This window comes from Schistocerca gregaria, chromosome 4 (genome assembly GCF_023897955.1).
Source record: "Schistocerca gregaria isolate iqSchGreg1 chromosome 4, iqSchGreg1.2, whole genome shotgun sequence".
Taxonomy (NCBI): Eukaryota; Metazoa; Arthropoda; class Insecta; order Orthoptera; family Acrididae; genus Schistocerca; species Schistocerca gregaria.
Window position 1 is genome coordinate 517,865,926 of NC_064923.1, and position 18,209 is coordinate 517,884,134.

Sequence of the window (18,209 nt, forward strand, 5' to 3'; positions counted from 1 at the left end):
CATCTCAGAGCGTTAAAAAGCAACAGCTCCCATAGCACATTTTCTGACCTCCCTGTAGCCAACAATCAGCACCCATCCACAGTAGAAACAGACCTAAGAATACTAAAACCCAGTCACAGCCTATACAGCAAACTGGCCATTGCGGAAAACTTTCACATATAAAAGGCAATAGCATAAGGAAAACAGGTCTTAAATGAATACACTACACTTTGCAAGGGCACACTATTTAACACATTAAACGAACTTTGCAAATGAAAACAGCATACACGGATAATGTGTACAGACAGACAGACAGACACACACACACACACACACACACACACACACACACACACACACACAATGCAAACAAATTCAAATTTGGGACCGAACTCTCTGGTGAACAAATGAACACTGACTGAGCTGGGACACATAAAAAACCACAATCACACTGTGTTCTGGTGAAGTGGAAAGTGAATTACTACATTATTTGTGAAAAGTACATGTTATAGTTACGTGTGCGTCACAACACCTCAGCATTATGCGGAGAATGGAAGTATTTGCCACAAGACAACGTAAGTAAAAACGAATATGGGCCCGAAAACATCGTGAAAAACTGAATTACATTCTAGAATATAGGTTCACTCCCAGCAAAGAAAAAAATAATAAAATAAAATAAAATAAAAAAGAATTCTTATCAACATGGTTTGGTTGCAGACGACAAGCTACCCATAGTAATTAACACACAAGTGATCCAGAAAACTCATGCACACCCAATGTGAAGGTATTTACAAAATGAAACGATCTGTTGTTTGAACTAAAAATGCACATAATTTTATAATCATTTAACAAAAATGTTCGCATTCAGAATGAATAAAAACGAGAACCCACTGATGATGGCACAGTGGTGCCTAAACATGTTTGGGTATTAAGGAAAACGGTGTTCTGCATAACTGCCCGACCTGACATCCAACAGTTTTAACTGCAAACATGGCCAATACAGGGAGCTGCAAATCAAAATGATGGCTACAGCGGAGAAGAAAGATCCCTGATGTGCCGTACTGGCCATTTCTATCGCACAGCGAAGCGCGACTGTCGCCTTAAAGTATCGTGACTGGTTTGTTTCTTAATTTGTTGAGTGACATAAGAAATACATTGCAATGAAGAAAAATGTTACATTCCGTCACTTACTTTCAGTGTGTGGTGTTCAGAACATGGAACCTACATGCAGCGATATAACATCGTTTGTGACCATACGGGCTTTCTTTCCACTGTTCATTCTTGCTGAAGTGTGATAAATGTAGATGGCAAATAAAAGAGAAGTGTTGAGCCACTTATGAGACATTATCCAGTAACAATGGTACCAGATGCTTGCCTTCTCATCCTTCTCATGCAATAGCTATATCTATTTATTTTATAACCAAATTCCAAACTTTAATTAGCCTTACAGATCACAAATGTACTTCCGTCACAACTAATTCAACCATACTCAGCTGTTAACACAGCTGGCCTTTCTTAGGGAGGCGCCTGATCAATCCTTGTAGTCGTAAAGGTTTTTCTTCTCCCGATCAGAGGTCTGCTTTTCTAGAATCTCACGAGTAACATTCAGATGGTACTCGACAGGGATAATTTTTTCCCATAAGGAATTTGAAAACAGCAGGAGGGTTTAGTGTATACGTGTTTCCTGTATGAAAAAAATCAGTGTAATTAGAATTCATCCAGCCTCATGTGGCGCATGGTTACTAATCCAATTAACTGATCGCAGTTCAACAAAAATTTCGATTCCAGGTTCTCTATAGTGATCTGGCGCTGTTTTATTTGTTGATGACATTTCTTTAGTACTAAATGTGGACGCTATATAAACTTATGATCTGTCACGTTACTTCAATGCTCATTAATTTCCAAGTATCCCATGTACAACGTGCGGTTCATATTGTAGTCACTCAAACTGGAATTATTGTATTAAGCTACAGTTGGGTACCAGTTCTAAACGTACTGTCTGCGCTTTCTTTTCAATTGACGTTCCCGATATGTTGTTACAATGTTGCCCGACTTTGTCCTCAACAACCTTCAGTATTACAATCTTACATGGCTGCCGCATACATTGAAAAACCCATTACATATCTGCGTTTGCAGTCACAAAAACAAAAGTTCATATTTGAAAACGACTATTTCCGATCGAATGTTCCGTTTGAAAGTCAGGCGCCTTTTTATTGCTGGAGGGTTGAAATGGCGTGAAGCCAGATCTGAACTTTTCTTTTGCATAAATATCAACGGAGCTTATATTTAACATCTGTTATCTACAGAAGGAAAGTTGCTGTCACTAAAATGAAACATTCAGAGTAACTACAAATATCTGTCTCAAAAAATCATTTCACTTGAAATTCGTGTGTGGGAAAGAGAACTTGTTGACCAGTGTTATTCGTCTGAACAGATGTATAGTTCCTCCACTTCTGAAATAAGAATGTCTACATCCAGGAAACTATAAATTTCATTGACATGTGTCTCTAGCCAGTTGTGTTCACTATTGTTCCTTCGAATAACAACACTCTCCAAAGTGTATTTACGACATTTTCCTGTCTTTTCATGGTTTAATGGCCTCTGTTAAACAAATAAATTGTAAATACATTTGTGACTTGACTGAACAGTGTGTGGGTCTTGAGCTCACGGACGGATATGATATAATTTACTATCTTTGACTCGAAGATAATGAAAACAGTTTCTTTCTTACTCTAAAGTTTATTAAGTTTATTTGCCAATTGTGTTTATCATGAAGACAGGATCAAATCCATGTTTGCAACTGAATTTCGTTTCTTAGCCAATCATATTTCACCTATGATCTACAATATAAGGAAAATTTACACACTGTTAGGAGATCTGTAGCTTTTCCTGGCAGTATGTGAAAAGTGTGCATTTGATATCAATTATACTATTGCGTATTACACTCACTATAATTTATTCTGTTTTTTTCACCTGTCGTGTGGTTCTTCTATAGGCACTAGACCGACAAATTACAGGTTTCCAACTGATAGCACGTCACGTTTAATGATTTCGGTATTCACAACCCTCCTGTTCTACACTACACATCGCCTTGTTCACTTAATGCGGAGACAAATTGTGTGTGTGTGTGTGTGTGTGTGTGTGTGTGTGTGTGTGTTTATGTGGAAGATACGAATTAGGGACAATGGTGTACTTGTGTCATTGCTTTCTTGTCGTTCAGAATACATTCATCTTTATTTATGGCTCTCTTCTCTGGCATCAGTCTTCTGACTGGTTTGATGCGGCCAACCACTGATTCCTCTCTTCATCTCTGACTAGCACTGGCACCCTAGGCCCTCAACTATTTGGTTGATGTAAACCACGCTTTGTCTTCCCCTCCAGTTTTCTACATCTACATCTACATCTACATCCATACTCCGCAAGCCACATGTATTCAGGCTATTCAGTAAGACGTGTCCGATTATCTTTTCTCTTAGTCTGGTTGGTATTTACTGCGTGATTCTTTCTTCGCCGATTTTATGAAGATCAACCTCATGCCTCACCCGGTCACCTTATTTTTAATATGGTCGTATAGATTCTATTTCCTATATTTCTGATATTTTGTTACTGACAGACTTCCTGACATCAGGAATGTCATCTTTGTCTGCCGTAGCGTACCTTATAATCCTTCACGGCGATGTCCTGTCATATTTCTTCATAGTTAGCATAATTCTTAACTTCGTCTCCTTCGCAGTAACCAACTTGGATGTTAAGTTTGTAGTTACTCTATTTTTATTGCCGCTATTCCTCATTACCTTCCCCTTTCTTCAGTTTACTCTCAATCCATATTCTTTAAACACCACACTTTTCATTCCATTTGAAGAGCTTCCTTAATTTTTTCTTTTTTTTCTTTCTTTGGACACAGGATTAGCTACCTAAATTTTAATCTCAGTCTTGAAACTTTTGTTTTCTGTAAGTGGTCTTCGACGAATAGACTGAACAGGAGGGGCGAAAGAATGCATCCCAGTCTCACGTCAGTTTTAATCCGAGCATATCGTTCTTAGTCTTTCATTCTCATTGTCCACCCTTGGTTCCTGTACATATTGTGTATTACATGTCTTTTCCTGTAGCTTAGTCCTGTTTTTCAAACAATATCGATCGCCTTACTACATTTTATATGGTCGATCGCTTTTTCTAGAACTACAGACACTATGAACCTGTCATGATTTTTCTGAGGCAGTGCTTCCGCTAGCAACCGCAACATCAGAACTGCCTTTCCGGATCTTCTTTCTATTCGACCCAAGTTTATTGTCATCAGTTTTCTTTTCCAGTCTTCTATACGTTATTCTGGTCGTAAGATCGGATACGTCGGCTGTTGACGTGATTGTACGCTAGTTGTCACTTTTATCAGCCTTAACTGTGTGAACGATATTATTCTGATAGACCTTTCGCATGCCTCAAGACTCATAGAGTCTACACATCATGTTTAACAGTTACGGGGTTGCGGCTTCCGCAGTGGTTTCAGAAATTTTGAGGTAGTGTTATTTATCGCTTCAAACTTATTAGAGCGTAGACTCTGTAATGCTAGGTCCCCTATGTCTTCCATATCGACTTCTTCAGTCACATCACCAGACGTTTCCTCCCCCTAGTATGATCCTTAATGTACTCTTTCCACGTATCCATTCTCTCCTCTGCGTTGAATAGTAGAATTTTGTTGTTTTCGCCGAAGTTATTTTGACTTTTCTATATGCCGAATCACTCCCTCCAATTATCTTTCTTTCCGAGTTGTTCTCGCCTTTTTCAGTTGCCGTTTCTCATAGGGTATCTTGCATTTCCTATTTATTATTTTGTTGAGTGACTTGCATTGCTGTATCTTGCCCAGGACATTATCGTGCTTCTTTCTTCGGTCAAATGAAGCATTTTTCCTCTTAATCAAAGTACCTTCTCCGTCTCCTTCCATGTACCTAAGTTTGCCTTTTTTCGGATATCGCCCACTGTAGAAATATCTTCTTTTGTTCAACCTAACTGCTGACAGAGGTATTCATTGTCACAGCATCTGCTCTTCTTATCAAGATTAAAGTAGCGTCTGAAGATGAATACATGTAGTTATTAACAATATTTGTTTGCCTAGCATGTGAACGTAATGGTTCCACAACCTCACCAATGCTTCCATCACTAGCAAAGTGAATTCTTTAAGTTTTGGAAAGAGAACATGTAAACTGTAAAAGACATTCGATATTCTCTGGAAATGGGTGAAAGCTACAGGGAAAAGTAAGAATGGATGACCAAGAATGAAGTGTTCGTTAGGATGGGTATAAGACAGGGATGTAGTTCGTCACCTATGCTGTTAAATCTATACTTCGAAGAAGTAATGACGGTTATAACCCGAAAGGCTGAAGAGTGGAATTTAAATTTAGGAGAAAAGTATATCATCGATAAGATTTCGTAACGTTATTGCTACGCTCAGTGATAGTGAGAAAAAATTCAAACAGTTAGAGTGCAATGGTCTAACGAGACACACTGTGGAATGAGAGTAGACCGAATGAGGAGTAATGGAAATGAGATTAGCAGTAGGGGTAACATCGAAGTTGGGGACTTTGGAAGCATCTGACACATGACGGACGAAGCAAAAAGGACGAAAAAGCAGACTAGCACAGGAAAAGAGGACATTTCGGGTTGAAAGTAATTTACTTCTATTAAATGTCGACCTTCATTTGAAGAAATGTCTGAGAATATACGTTCGAAAGACAGCCTTGTATGGAAGTGAATCATGGGCGGTTGTGAAACAAGAACAGAACATATTCTAAGCATATGAGATATAGTGCTAAGGAAAATTAGGTGGACTGGTAAGAAAGAGGATGATCTCCATAGTATCCGGTAGGATAGGTGAACATATGAAACTTTGAAAAGTTGGGGTCAGTATGGTACAACATGGGTTAAGACATTAAAGAACAACTTCCGTTGTATTTGCGGGAGCTGTAGAGGGTTGAATCTATAAAAGAAGACAAAGATTGGAATGTGTTCAATTACTGAAGCTGTGTGCAAGTTGAAAGCTTGTTCTTATTGATATTTCAGAATACATAAGTGGATCACTTCAGTGTTAATGACCTGAAAATATTCCCCTTCCTGTGTAGAATTCTGACCCATGAATGAGTAATAACGCTCTCTGACTTCTGTTTATAATATATTCAGAAGTAGGAAGAACTTCATCGTGTAAATATAAATATGTGGCATCATTAACACATGATTAAGTAAGCAAAATTACAACCAATACGTTCAAACCTGCTGACACTATCTAAAAGTTCATAGGACCCTTTCTTATGAATGAGTTAAAGAAAGACCAATATTGGCAGCTGAATATGGAATGAAGTCTCTGCCTCTAAACAGCAAATGTAACCCTGGACACGATGAAAACACGTCCCTGGTGCTGGAAATCATGTAAATAGAGTTTTGCCTGAAAACACGATAGCAGGCAACGATCTCACTATAAATTACTGTGCACTGCAGCGCAGAAATAGCAACTGCAGTGAAACGTTTGGACGACAGTGTCTGATCTCAATATGAAATTCACAGTAAATAATCCGCATTTTGAGAAGAATAGTGATGTCCTTACCTGCAACACTAGAGGAAAGAAGGCCAATACCTCCATGAAATTTGCAGGCAGCGTTCAACCGATGAGAAGCAAGCAACTACCTCCAGCGGAAACAGAAGTGTGATTTGTCTCCCCATCCACATGAGCAATTTCACTGAAGTTCCAAACAGTCTGCTACTGGATTGGATTGGTCAGTAGGTTGCGGCTTTCAGAGCAACTAGACAGGTATGCTTCTGCTATGAAGTCAAAGACTGTGACTTTAACCAAAAGCTTTCGAAGTGGTGCTCTGCAATGAAGAAGCTACAAGCAGACAAACTCATGTTAGACCGCTTCAAACCAGTCAAGAGACTAACGGTACCAAAAAACGTTTACCTTCACATGTCTGAATGTATACTGGATAGCTACATAAAAGCTGGCAGTAAGAATAATATGTGGTGTACACCTACAGTCATCATGTAGATACCTTATCGGGGATTACGCCTTTTAACTGCAATATCACAAAACATACATTGACATATGAAATTCACAATCAATAATCCTCATTTTCAGTAGAATAGTGATGTCCTCGCCTGAAACACTAGAGGAAAGAAAGCCAATACCTTTAACTATCAGGCTGGGAGTGGCTCAGATAGTAGTTCGAAGTGCAGCAACAAAAATATTTGGTCACATTCCCAGTGGCCTAGTAATGCGTTTACCAATGTTGACACTAAACATGTCTACAAATTCCATAAATTTACTTATACAACATCATCTCGATAAAATAATTGATTAAATGATCTCTGAAACACATAACTAATTAGCTAACTAACCAGCTGTTTTCAACGGCGTACAGAATGTCAATGGCCCCAAGCGATAAGTGCCGTAGAAGACATACATATTGTTCTCTAGGATATTCAGGACGGTACAGTCGCACAATGGCTTGTATACAGCTCGTCAATTGTTCTGTCATTGGGACAAAGTCTGGGGCAGCATGCCACATGAGCACGACTTCCCTTTTGCGGTCACAGGAATAGGCATACCGTCTGTGGTACCACCAACAACAACTCTAGCAATTACTGTGTACACTATCACTATAGTCTTATCTGTGTGTAAAGAAACCGAGGAGACGGACTATGCCAATGGCATTCGTCATTGTCATATGGGCCCAGCCGCTGGTGTGACATTATTTGTTGTTAATGTGTGCCCAGCACTATAATCTCAGCAACGATAAGCCAATAACATGTACAGCCACCGTTATACGTCGTGTCAGGTACATAAGAGCAGATATTGTGATCATTGGCACCGTAATATGTACCCATTGCATTTCTATAATTGTTTTTTCTCTGCGTGTAACAGTCTTCTTGCAAATTAGCTAATGGTTTCTGCATGGTCATAACTGCAACACAGAACGAGCTATGCATGTCGGTATTGACTGACCGTTATGTGTCTATGTGACCACACTTGAGCACTTGACCTGCAGCCCAGGAGAAAATAATCACTAATGGCTTGCTCTTAGCACAAGTACTTGAAGGTACCATCCAACCTAAAAAATATTGTTTCTAACTGATTATTAGTCTGGAATTGAAGTAAAAACTCTATTAATGTTCTTCTGTGCCCTGTCCTCAGTGACCAATAAAAATATCTGCGCTTATACTCCTAACACCCTGTATTTTGACGCTTTAATGCTGGTGGCTGTCCCGTGTCTTGTAAGTTTTCTTGACGTTACTTTTCAACAAGATAACACAATACCATACATTGCCGGTCTCTTTGGCCAACAATGGTACAGCTATTGTTCTTCTGTTACCATAACCACTATGTCGTCTCTATGTCTCACCCACTCAAAACATCTCCACAATCTCCGATGGAGTTGGAAGCCGACACTCACCGGCCATTGTGACTGACGAATTCTGGCACTGAAATGAAGCAGAAAGTAATGACATACCTCTATCTGTCGTACAAGCTCACTTGCATGTGACGCCATCTTTGTTAGAACCATTGTGGTTGCAATGTTTAGCAGCTCTGTTCATTAAATTTTGCACCCTGTATACCAAGAAATCATCTAGAAATTTAATCAAGCGTAATTCCTGGTAGATTGTATTTGCACAGTGAGTAAAATTTCGTTTTGTTCTATCTTCGCGCCGTTGGAGTTGTAGTAACAAGTCGTGTACATGACATAACTTTCCGGGTGGCCCTCGTAGTAGTACAGGGAAACTGTTGGCAGTCGCCGTGAGTGTCTGCAACCCGCACTACTGCTGTGTTATCCCGACAGTCGACAACAGCGGCGCCTGCGGCGGAGGCAGTAGATGGCAGAGCTCAATACGCGTACGGTGCCTGGAGGGAGCCGCGGCCCCTGGCGAACAACAAACCGGCGAGGAGAGAGGTAGCGCGGCGCTCACAGCCCCCCGCCCCCTGCTAGCTGTGTTTTGCCTTCCGCTCCTCCCCGGTCCCGCGTGCCGCGGCAATTCTTTCCTCTCTGCAGAGCCGCCAAGAATTAACTTGTGTATTTAATGAAGCGGCCGCTACTTTCGGTTGTTTACTCCCGGCGCCAGAGAGGTCCCGCGGGGGGAGGCCGGAGGAGGTCGAAGGAAGGAAGATGCCCCGGAGTGCCTTCTGGCACTGCGTAACAGTGGCTGCAGCGGCAGGCGCCGGCAAGCAGGAGCCGGCAGCCGGCGTCTGGCTCGGGGCTCATAATTTATAGTTGAGCTGAAAGTAAATTAAGTCCAGACGCTGGCCGCGGCAGGTGCGCGCGCTGCCGGGTAATGAACGGCCCGCTATTAATTGAGAACAGTGGCAATACGTGGCCAGCGCAGCCTTCGTGATTTGTTTCCCCTGAGGCAGCCGCTCTAAACGGAATGCCAGCTTTACAAACAAAATTCAGACTACACTCTCTCGCTAGTTTCAATCGGCATATGACTCCACAACAGTGTTTCAAACAACTGCAAATGATGTGAAGGGTAACTTCAAAATCAAGGTGGAAAATACACAGCCGGAAAAATTTCGGAATCTAATATTAAGTAGGAAATATGTGAAGTCTTTGTTAACAATCGAGATATAACGATAAAGAGCCTGTCAGTAGCAAAATAGAAAATAAAAATTTAACAAATCCACTGCAGTTTCCTGTTATGACACACCACTTTTGAGTATGTATTTTTTGGATGGAAAATTTTGAAGTTGTAAATCTGAAGGTATATGGGTGTATCATCTGAACGTTTCATACTGATGATATGTAGAAGCTGACTGCTGCTAACACTCCTTCATTCCGTATGACTGACGATGGTTATGGCCAAGAATTCTGCATGTATGCAGTACTCTCGCGCAAATGCTAAATTCTGTCACCTGGCTGCGCGCTGCCCTTATTGCCATGCTACGCCCACGTAGTAGGAACAGTGGAAAGGGTAGGGAACTGCGGACTTGCTATATTTAGATGGCTTGCAAGGAACAATGAATGTCTTTGAATCTGGCTTGGGTTCATATTCCACAACAATCTTCAGTATTACTAATTTATTTTAGAGTGCTGATGACATAACAAAATTAGTATTTGGCAGTAATTGTTGATATACAGACACATATACAATTTCGCAGATTTGTGTTACTCGTGTTCCCACGTAATCGTGACTCAGTTTCACAATCGAAAAAGAAAAAAAAGTCACGCAGATACGTTGAGAGAAACATTGTATCACATTTGCCACCTAATTACAGCGACGTAGGGGCTCTTCCCGGAGAAAGTAATGTAGAGCTCTTGGACAGTTTCGTCGTAATTTGTCTTTTAACCTGGAAATGGATTGCAGATCAATCGGTTCCACCTGCACATGTATAGTGGTGCTGTAGACTGAAACGGCAAATGGTCTCCAAATCGGCTCAAAACCTGATGTAAGACTGGCAGTGTCCTCAGACTTTAGAATGCTACTCCCATAATTCTTTCAACGACAAAATGAATTCAGAATTCGCATTATGTTCAACACCAGTGGCTCAGGAAAATGAAAGGCCTTCTGTCAAAAGTAACCCATTCCACAATGCCTCCCCTCCAGAAACACGTTGTTTCTCATCCCTAGCAGCCACTTACTGTCGGTAGTACGCAGTCATATCCATTTAAAATGAATGTCTGCAACCTAATCTGATTGTTCTAATGTTCGTTCCTGCTTTCCTTTTTGAACGATAAACTCAACAATAGCTGGACTTGGCTCGAAAGGTCTTTCCTACCACACTCTCGACTTAACCAACGTACTTTACAGTAATAGACTGCCCGAAAATAGTAGTAAACCCCTTTAGAGGTTTGCACTTAGTAAAACATCATTATCGTTGCAACAGCGCAAGCGGTACAGGCGTACCAGGTATCGACCTATGCTGAGATACCCACGTTAATGCGTAGTATAGCTTCCACAGGCAGCAATGAAGTCACTTACTATGGCGTCCTATAAACCTCACGGATGACGAATAGTGTCACGGGATATGTTATGCCACATCTTCCCACCTGTTCACGTAATTCCTTAAGAGTTGTCGGTTGACGAGTCTTACGAGACACTTCTCATCCTATCATATTACACAAACGCTCGATTGGAAACAAGTTCGGAGATCGCACTGGCCAGGAATGTTCCTGCACGTCTTGTGCAGTACGTTGAGCTGCACGGGTAGTGTGTGGGCCCGCATTATCCTGATATTACACATGGTTAGCCCCCCCCCCCCCCCCCCCCCAAGGAGAACCAAATGTGAACAGGAGTTATAGTTTACCGCACTCCAACCCATTACGCCTGGAACGGACTCAATGTGTCTTGGATGAATGCACCCTGCGAGACAGCGCTCACCAGGTCAACGACCACCGTTTGCATTCACATGCAACGTGCTTTCATTGCTGAAGAGACGGAGCGCCACTCCGTCTTTCAAGTGATCCTCTGACGGCTAGAGCTGTGTACGCCGTTGGTCCCGCTAATAACCGGTTTGCAACAGTTCGTGATGACACATCTCTGCTCAGCAAGCTCTCTTATCTGTGTAGTGGAAGCTGTATTATCTACCACTGCTGACCTATCAGTACGACGATCCTGGCAGTCGTCTGTACTGCATGGACGTCCAGAACCTCATCTACAAGTGCGGAAACGTTCACGTGACCACTGCTACCAGCATCACTGCAAACCTGACGCACCACGTCCAACTTGTGAGACAACTTTCACGGCTTTTACCGACATCAGTAAAACTTTGTCTAATACATTCTCCCATCGTTTCCATTCCTACAGTGGGAGACATTTTCATAGATAAAACGGCGAACTGCAACAGGAACTCAAGGACTCAAGGGAGCCCCGAATGTATAGACAGTGTAGAGGGCACCGTAGTCAATCACGTGACGTTGGCTACGAGATTATCTGTGGTAATGCCAACATTCTCGACTGAAAGTAATCGATCGTCATCTTACACCGCAAAGTTGACATGCAAATTTTATCTTATTTAACATCCTCCTCCTTTCTGTTAAAATGATTACAGTGTTTGTAAATCTCAATAGCCTCTCTGTACTTATGCTAATGATGATGCGATCTTATCGATATGACACTCGTCTCCGTGTATTTTACTTCATGATCACACTCTTGCTAAAGATGTTCCACTACGGTCGATTTATCTGTGTGACCCAGGTTGCAGTTTCTCTCATGTTCAATTGGACGGGTGTTATCACCTCTTTTGTGGTGCCCATTTAAACCAGACCACAAATACAGCGAATTTTATATTCTTTTATCTTCCTGGCGGATCTGAAGCTAATTTCCACACTATGCCTGCTCAACACTTTCCCATTACTATCTATAATCACACTGATGAACGGAAGAAAATATTTGTCTTTGGGCCGCTGTCTTTCGTCACCAATACTGATTCTCCCCCTGGGGGGAAATGCTCGATCTATTTCTTTATTCGACCATTGATATTCAGGCTCATCTTCCAAATAAGTCGGCCCACAAAATTTGTTCGCTCTATCCACCAAGGTATTAATCACACCTCTTTTTTGTCTATATTGATAGAATCTTTGTGCAGGTAACGATCAGTATGCGTGGCGTTTCTGTGTACCCTGTGGCCCAAAGTCCCGTCCGCTCGCTATCCAAGTAATTCCGTTGGTTATTATCCTCCGTCTCCATAGTAAGTTGTATGTTTGGATTGATATTATGGAGACATATCAGGAAAGCTTCCAATTCCTCTTTACCGTGTGCCCATACTAAGAACGTATCACCGACATAGTGGCATCACCCGGCTGGTCTTTTACTGACAACCTGTAATTTCCGTTGTTCAGAGTTCTCAAAAAACAAATCAGCAACAGCCAGACCAAGCGGACTACCCATAACCAGCCAATCATAAAATCATTATTGTACTGACTATATGTCGTCGTGTGGCAGTGTCTGAAGAACTCCAAAATATCTGCTGAAAAATATCCGCTGTACATGAGATAGCTTTGCCAACTGGAATAATGATAAATAGCGACACAACTTCAAAACTAATAAGAAAATCACCTTGGCCCACGTCCATTTCTTTTATTTTTAAATAAAGTGATACGAATTTTTAATTTGAATTCAGTTTCACCAACGTAAGGTTGCTGCAATGAGGCAAGGTATCTAGCTAATTCGTGGGTGGGAGACCCTATAGCTATCACAATAGGCCTCAAAGGAATCACTGACCTGTGCACCTTGGGTAATCCATACAGCGTAGGAGGTAAGCTTAAATTTTTTTGAGTAACTTATTGTCACACCAGAGTGAATACGCTTTCAGCAAACGATTAGTGATGATAGTCTTCAATCCTTTCATTAACATTATATACATCTGCGGTAAGAACGATAATATTTTTATTTGCAGTGATATCCCTCAGCGCCTTCCTTTGTGCCTGCGACAAATTACTGTTAGGTGGCTTGTATGTACCTAAAATTCTAGCTGTTTCATCCTAATTACATCAGGCGCCTGCTGTGGAAACTGACGGACCCCTGCCTCAGTATTTGCTATAATATCCTCCGTGGGTACTTTTAAATGATTCACAACAAAATTTCCTCCTTTGGATAGTACAAACATTTCAACTACAGTCCATTTTTTTCAGTCAGGTTAACAACAGTTTGAGAATTATCGTCAACTGAAGCTACAGACAAATTCCTCTATAGGCTAGAGAACTTCCTCTTCTGTCTGTTAACTAATATCTCTGCAATAATTTTCATAGTCTTGAACGTTAGACTGCACCTTATTCCAGTCATGACGTTGCATTTCATTGAAAAATGAAAAGAAATGCACTCGGGCCCACGTGATACTCTTGTTAGTTTTAAAATGTTGTCATTATTTACCACTATTCCAGTTAACGAAGCTATCTCATGTATAGCGGATATTTTTAAACAAATATTGTGGAGTTATTCAGACACTGCCTCACAACGACATGTTTCCAATACAATCATGATTTTTATGAACACGTTGACAGCATCGTTATGGACAGGCCTCTTTGTTCGGCTGCGGCTAATTGGTTTATGAAGTATTTTGAACAATGGGACCCGCAAGGAGTCAGTAAAAGATCAGCCAGGTGGTACCACTATGTCGAAGATACTTTCGTAGCATGAACACAGGATGAAGAGGAACTGGAAGCCTTCCTGATACGTCTCAGTAGTATCAGACCAAACATTCAATTTGCTATGGAGACGGAGAATAATGGCCAACTGAATTGCTTGGATGTCTCTGCTATCAAGCGAGGGGAAGGGATGTTGAGCCATAGGGTACACAGAAGAGTCACGCATACTGACCGTTACCTCCACAAAGGTTCTATCAACCCAGACGAAAAGGAGGCGTGATTAAACCCGTGGTGAATAGGTTGCACAAATTCTATGAACCGACTCATTCAGAAGATGAATATTTGCAGTTGAAATTCGGGAAGAATGTTTATTCGAATAAGCAAATAGATCAAGCACTTCGCCCCAAGGTGAGACTAAGAATCGGCGAGGAACGACAGCCGGCCGAAGGGAAAGTTTGCCATCCGTCCATCACCATAATTATAGATCGTATAGGGGAATTCTAGAACAAGAATCGTGTGGAAATTACGTTCAGTCCTACCAGGAAGATATAAGAATATTTGATATTTGGGAAAGACACGTGACATTCTTTTGCTATACCGGGTCCATATGAGAGTCCACGTAGTTGTGGTCTCGTTTATATAGGCACCACAAAAAGAAGTGTTAACACCTGTTTGGTTCAACATAAGAACGCGTGGGCATACAGATAAATCGGCCGCAGCGGAACATTTTTACCGAGAATGTAGATCATCACAAAATTCACAGAGACGAGTGTCATATCGAATACATGCCCGTACGTACAGAGAGGCTATTAAGATTTATAAAGACTGTAATAATTTTAACATAAAACAGGTAGGTGTTAAATAAAATAAAATTTGCATGTCAACATTGCAGCGTAAAAACGACGACCGATAACTTTCAGTCGGGTATGTTGCCACTATCACAGATAATATCATAGCCGACGTTACGTGATGCACTTTGATGCCCGCTACAATGTTCCCACGAGTTCTGGTTACAGTTCGTTTATTTACCTCTGGAGATGTCTGCTGCAGTCGGAAAGGTAGCGTTAGGAGAAAGCTTTATACCATGATGACGGCCTATTATCTCGGAAGTTTTAAGTGATATTGTGTGGGAACTCTCTGAAAGGACCATCCCGCCACGCGGAAGGCCATAATCTGAGCCCTTTCAAAGTCACTCAGTTGGCTACAGGAAGCACGAGGCATAGCTGCCTGCTTGTTTCTCACGTTTGCACAACACTGAACCTTGTAGATGTGAGCATTCTCTATTAAAGGGTACACACAGACGGCGCTTTCATAGCTATGTCACTACTCTCATTGTTGGCGGTTCACGTTGAAACCGTTATTGTTACACTTAATGTCCCCCAGGTGGTACACACACCGCCATCGGATCAAAATCTTCGTTGTCATTCCAGAACTGTTATCCGACTGTGTATATAATGTTTACAATCACTTCATACACATACACTGTTGCAATTGACGATGTAGTAAAGCGTGAGACTACTCGTACCGCTTATTTCAACACGTACTCCATGCCTGCAAATTTACCACAAGATGCTTCTTGATGTTCAGAATACAGAATTTGTAGATCGTTGTAATCTGATGCCCTTTCATTGTAAACTAAATCTTTGAAGTCTTTCCACAAAAAATTTGGGGTGCCCGTGAAATAAACGACTGCATAATAAATATTGAGAATTCTGATCCTTCTCTACTCTGATTCCAACATTTTTAAAGGGTGATACGATAGATTGCTAGAGTGCCTCTTTTTGATCAAATGGCCACTGGGCAAAATAACTTCATTTACACCACGAATAAATAGCAAAGGACGAACAGCGCTGATAGCACAATTCTGCGGAACAAGAAAATCGTGCAAATCGCAAAGTGGCGGCAGGAACAGTGTCGCATCGCATTGCTAAATGAAGTGTTGTTCTCAGGAGGCTCGAACAACGCAGGGACAGGTCGATCCTCGGTCTGCACGCGCGCAGCACACCGCGCACGTGTGAAGTTCTGCATGTTATGTTCGATCCTTGTTTACATAACCAGCTCAAGAAGTATTTGCACCATCTTTTTTCACAATACGTTGACTACATGACATTGCTATACACACTTATCAGCCAGAACATTATGACACCCGACCTGCTACAGATATAAACACATTAAGGGGATAGCAGCGTCGCCTACTGAGGAATAACTACTAGTCACACACACAGACGGAGTTGTATCAGTGAGTGTGCTATCAGTGTGTAGAATGGGGAAATCGCGCGATGCTTTTGAGTTTGAACGAGGGCAGAATGCGATGGCGCTGAGGCTCGGCACGAGCACTTCAGAAAATTCCCGACTCTTAGTGTGTTCGCGGAGTGCTGTGGTGAGTGTCTTTAGCACATGGTGAAAGTACGTCTCGAGCTCATGAGTTTGGGCGAACGTTCCTCAGTACAGATGTAAGACGTCGTAAGCTGGGCAGATTGGTGAAACAGGATAGGTTGTGAACTGTGGCTGAAATAACATCAGACTTTCATTCTGGACAAAGTACAGGCGTGTTTGAACACACAGTGCACCGAAAACTCCTAACGGCGGGCCTTCGCAGCAGACAAACCAAGCATATGACAACTACAACTGCAACTGAAATGGACACGTGAGCACTGGCAATCGACGTTTGCGCAGTGGCAGAGAGTTGCATGGTCTGACGAATCCTCATGCCTTCTTTACAATGCCGGTGCAGGGCGCCAATTCCTCATCTTCCAGGTTAACAGCTCTTTGACACATGTACTGCAGGACGGAGACAAGCTGATGGCTACTCCATTATGCTCTGGAGAACATTCATGTAGGCATCCATGGGTGCAGTGCAGCTCGTGCAAGGCACCATGACGGCCAATAAGTAACCTACACTGATTGCAGACCGTAAGCACCACTTCATGACTGTCATGTTTTTCGATGGCAGTGGCATTTTTGGAGAAGATAGTGCGCCATGTCACAAGTCCAGGAATTTGGTGAAGTGATTCGAGGAACACAGTAGCGAGTTCCAACTAATGTGCTACCCCACCCCAAGCCCCCACACCCTTCCGCCAGCTTGGCAGATCTGATCTCGATCGAACACGTGTGGGGTGTGAATGAACGTGGCGTCTGAACTTATGGCACACATCCCCATATTTACGAGAATTAGGTAACTTGTGTCTGCTGATGTGTCACCTACTCCCGACAGAGACCTACCAACGCCTTTATTACTTCCATACCGCAATGCGTCGCTGCTATTATCGGTGCCAAAGGTAGGCATACCGACTTTTAGGTCGGTGGTCGTATTGTTCTGGCTGATCTGCGTATAGCCTTCTATGTAAAGAAGGCAAAAGTAAAACTGCATGCTCCGTACAGTTTAGTAGAGTGCCCTATGGCTCCGATTGTGAATGAGTCAGTGCGAGCTGAGTACACTGTTCCCCTTTTTAAAATGCCAGGAACGGTAATTTGATGCATAGTCCGTACGTTTTCAGCACGGGAAGTTATCCATGAATCGAACTGGCCTTCACCACGGTAACGTTATTCGAACTTTCGACCACTGCAGTAAGACATAAAACATAGGTTTACCTTTTACAGGTCGCCTGCAGTCACAAACACCGGCTGATGGTCGCTGCCTACAAATGTATTACCGTCTACACCGATACTAATGCAGCAAAACAGTGCGTTGCCCGTTGCGCAACCGGGAGGCATGTGTACACCCGAGTGTTACTCAGCTGTCTCCAGATTTGAAAACGCATCACTTCCCTTACTTCTGAGGCTTGGAACTTTCATCAGTGCCACAAAGCCCGGATAACAAGGAACCGACTGAACATGAAGTATATACAATTATTAGAGTAAAGAAAGAAGTAAAACTTGCAGATGAACCGACTGACCAGTGCGAATGCGCGCGGTAACTAGTGGGAACGAGTTTATTTTCCGCCGCCCCAGGCCACAGCCAACCCATGCGGGGAAGTTCCGACGCCAACTGCAAGTCTTATTTCAGTCGGTTTCACGTTGGGCGACTTGCATGCCGGTGACGAGGTTGAAATGATAACACTACAACACCCAGTCCACTAGCGGCGAAAATCCCCAACCCGGCAGGGAATAGAACCCGGGACCGCTGCGTTGGACGCAAGCACGTTACCACTCAGGTAAGCAGGCGGGAGTTAA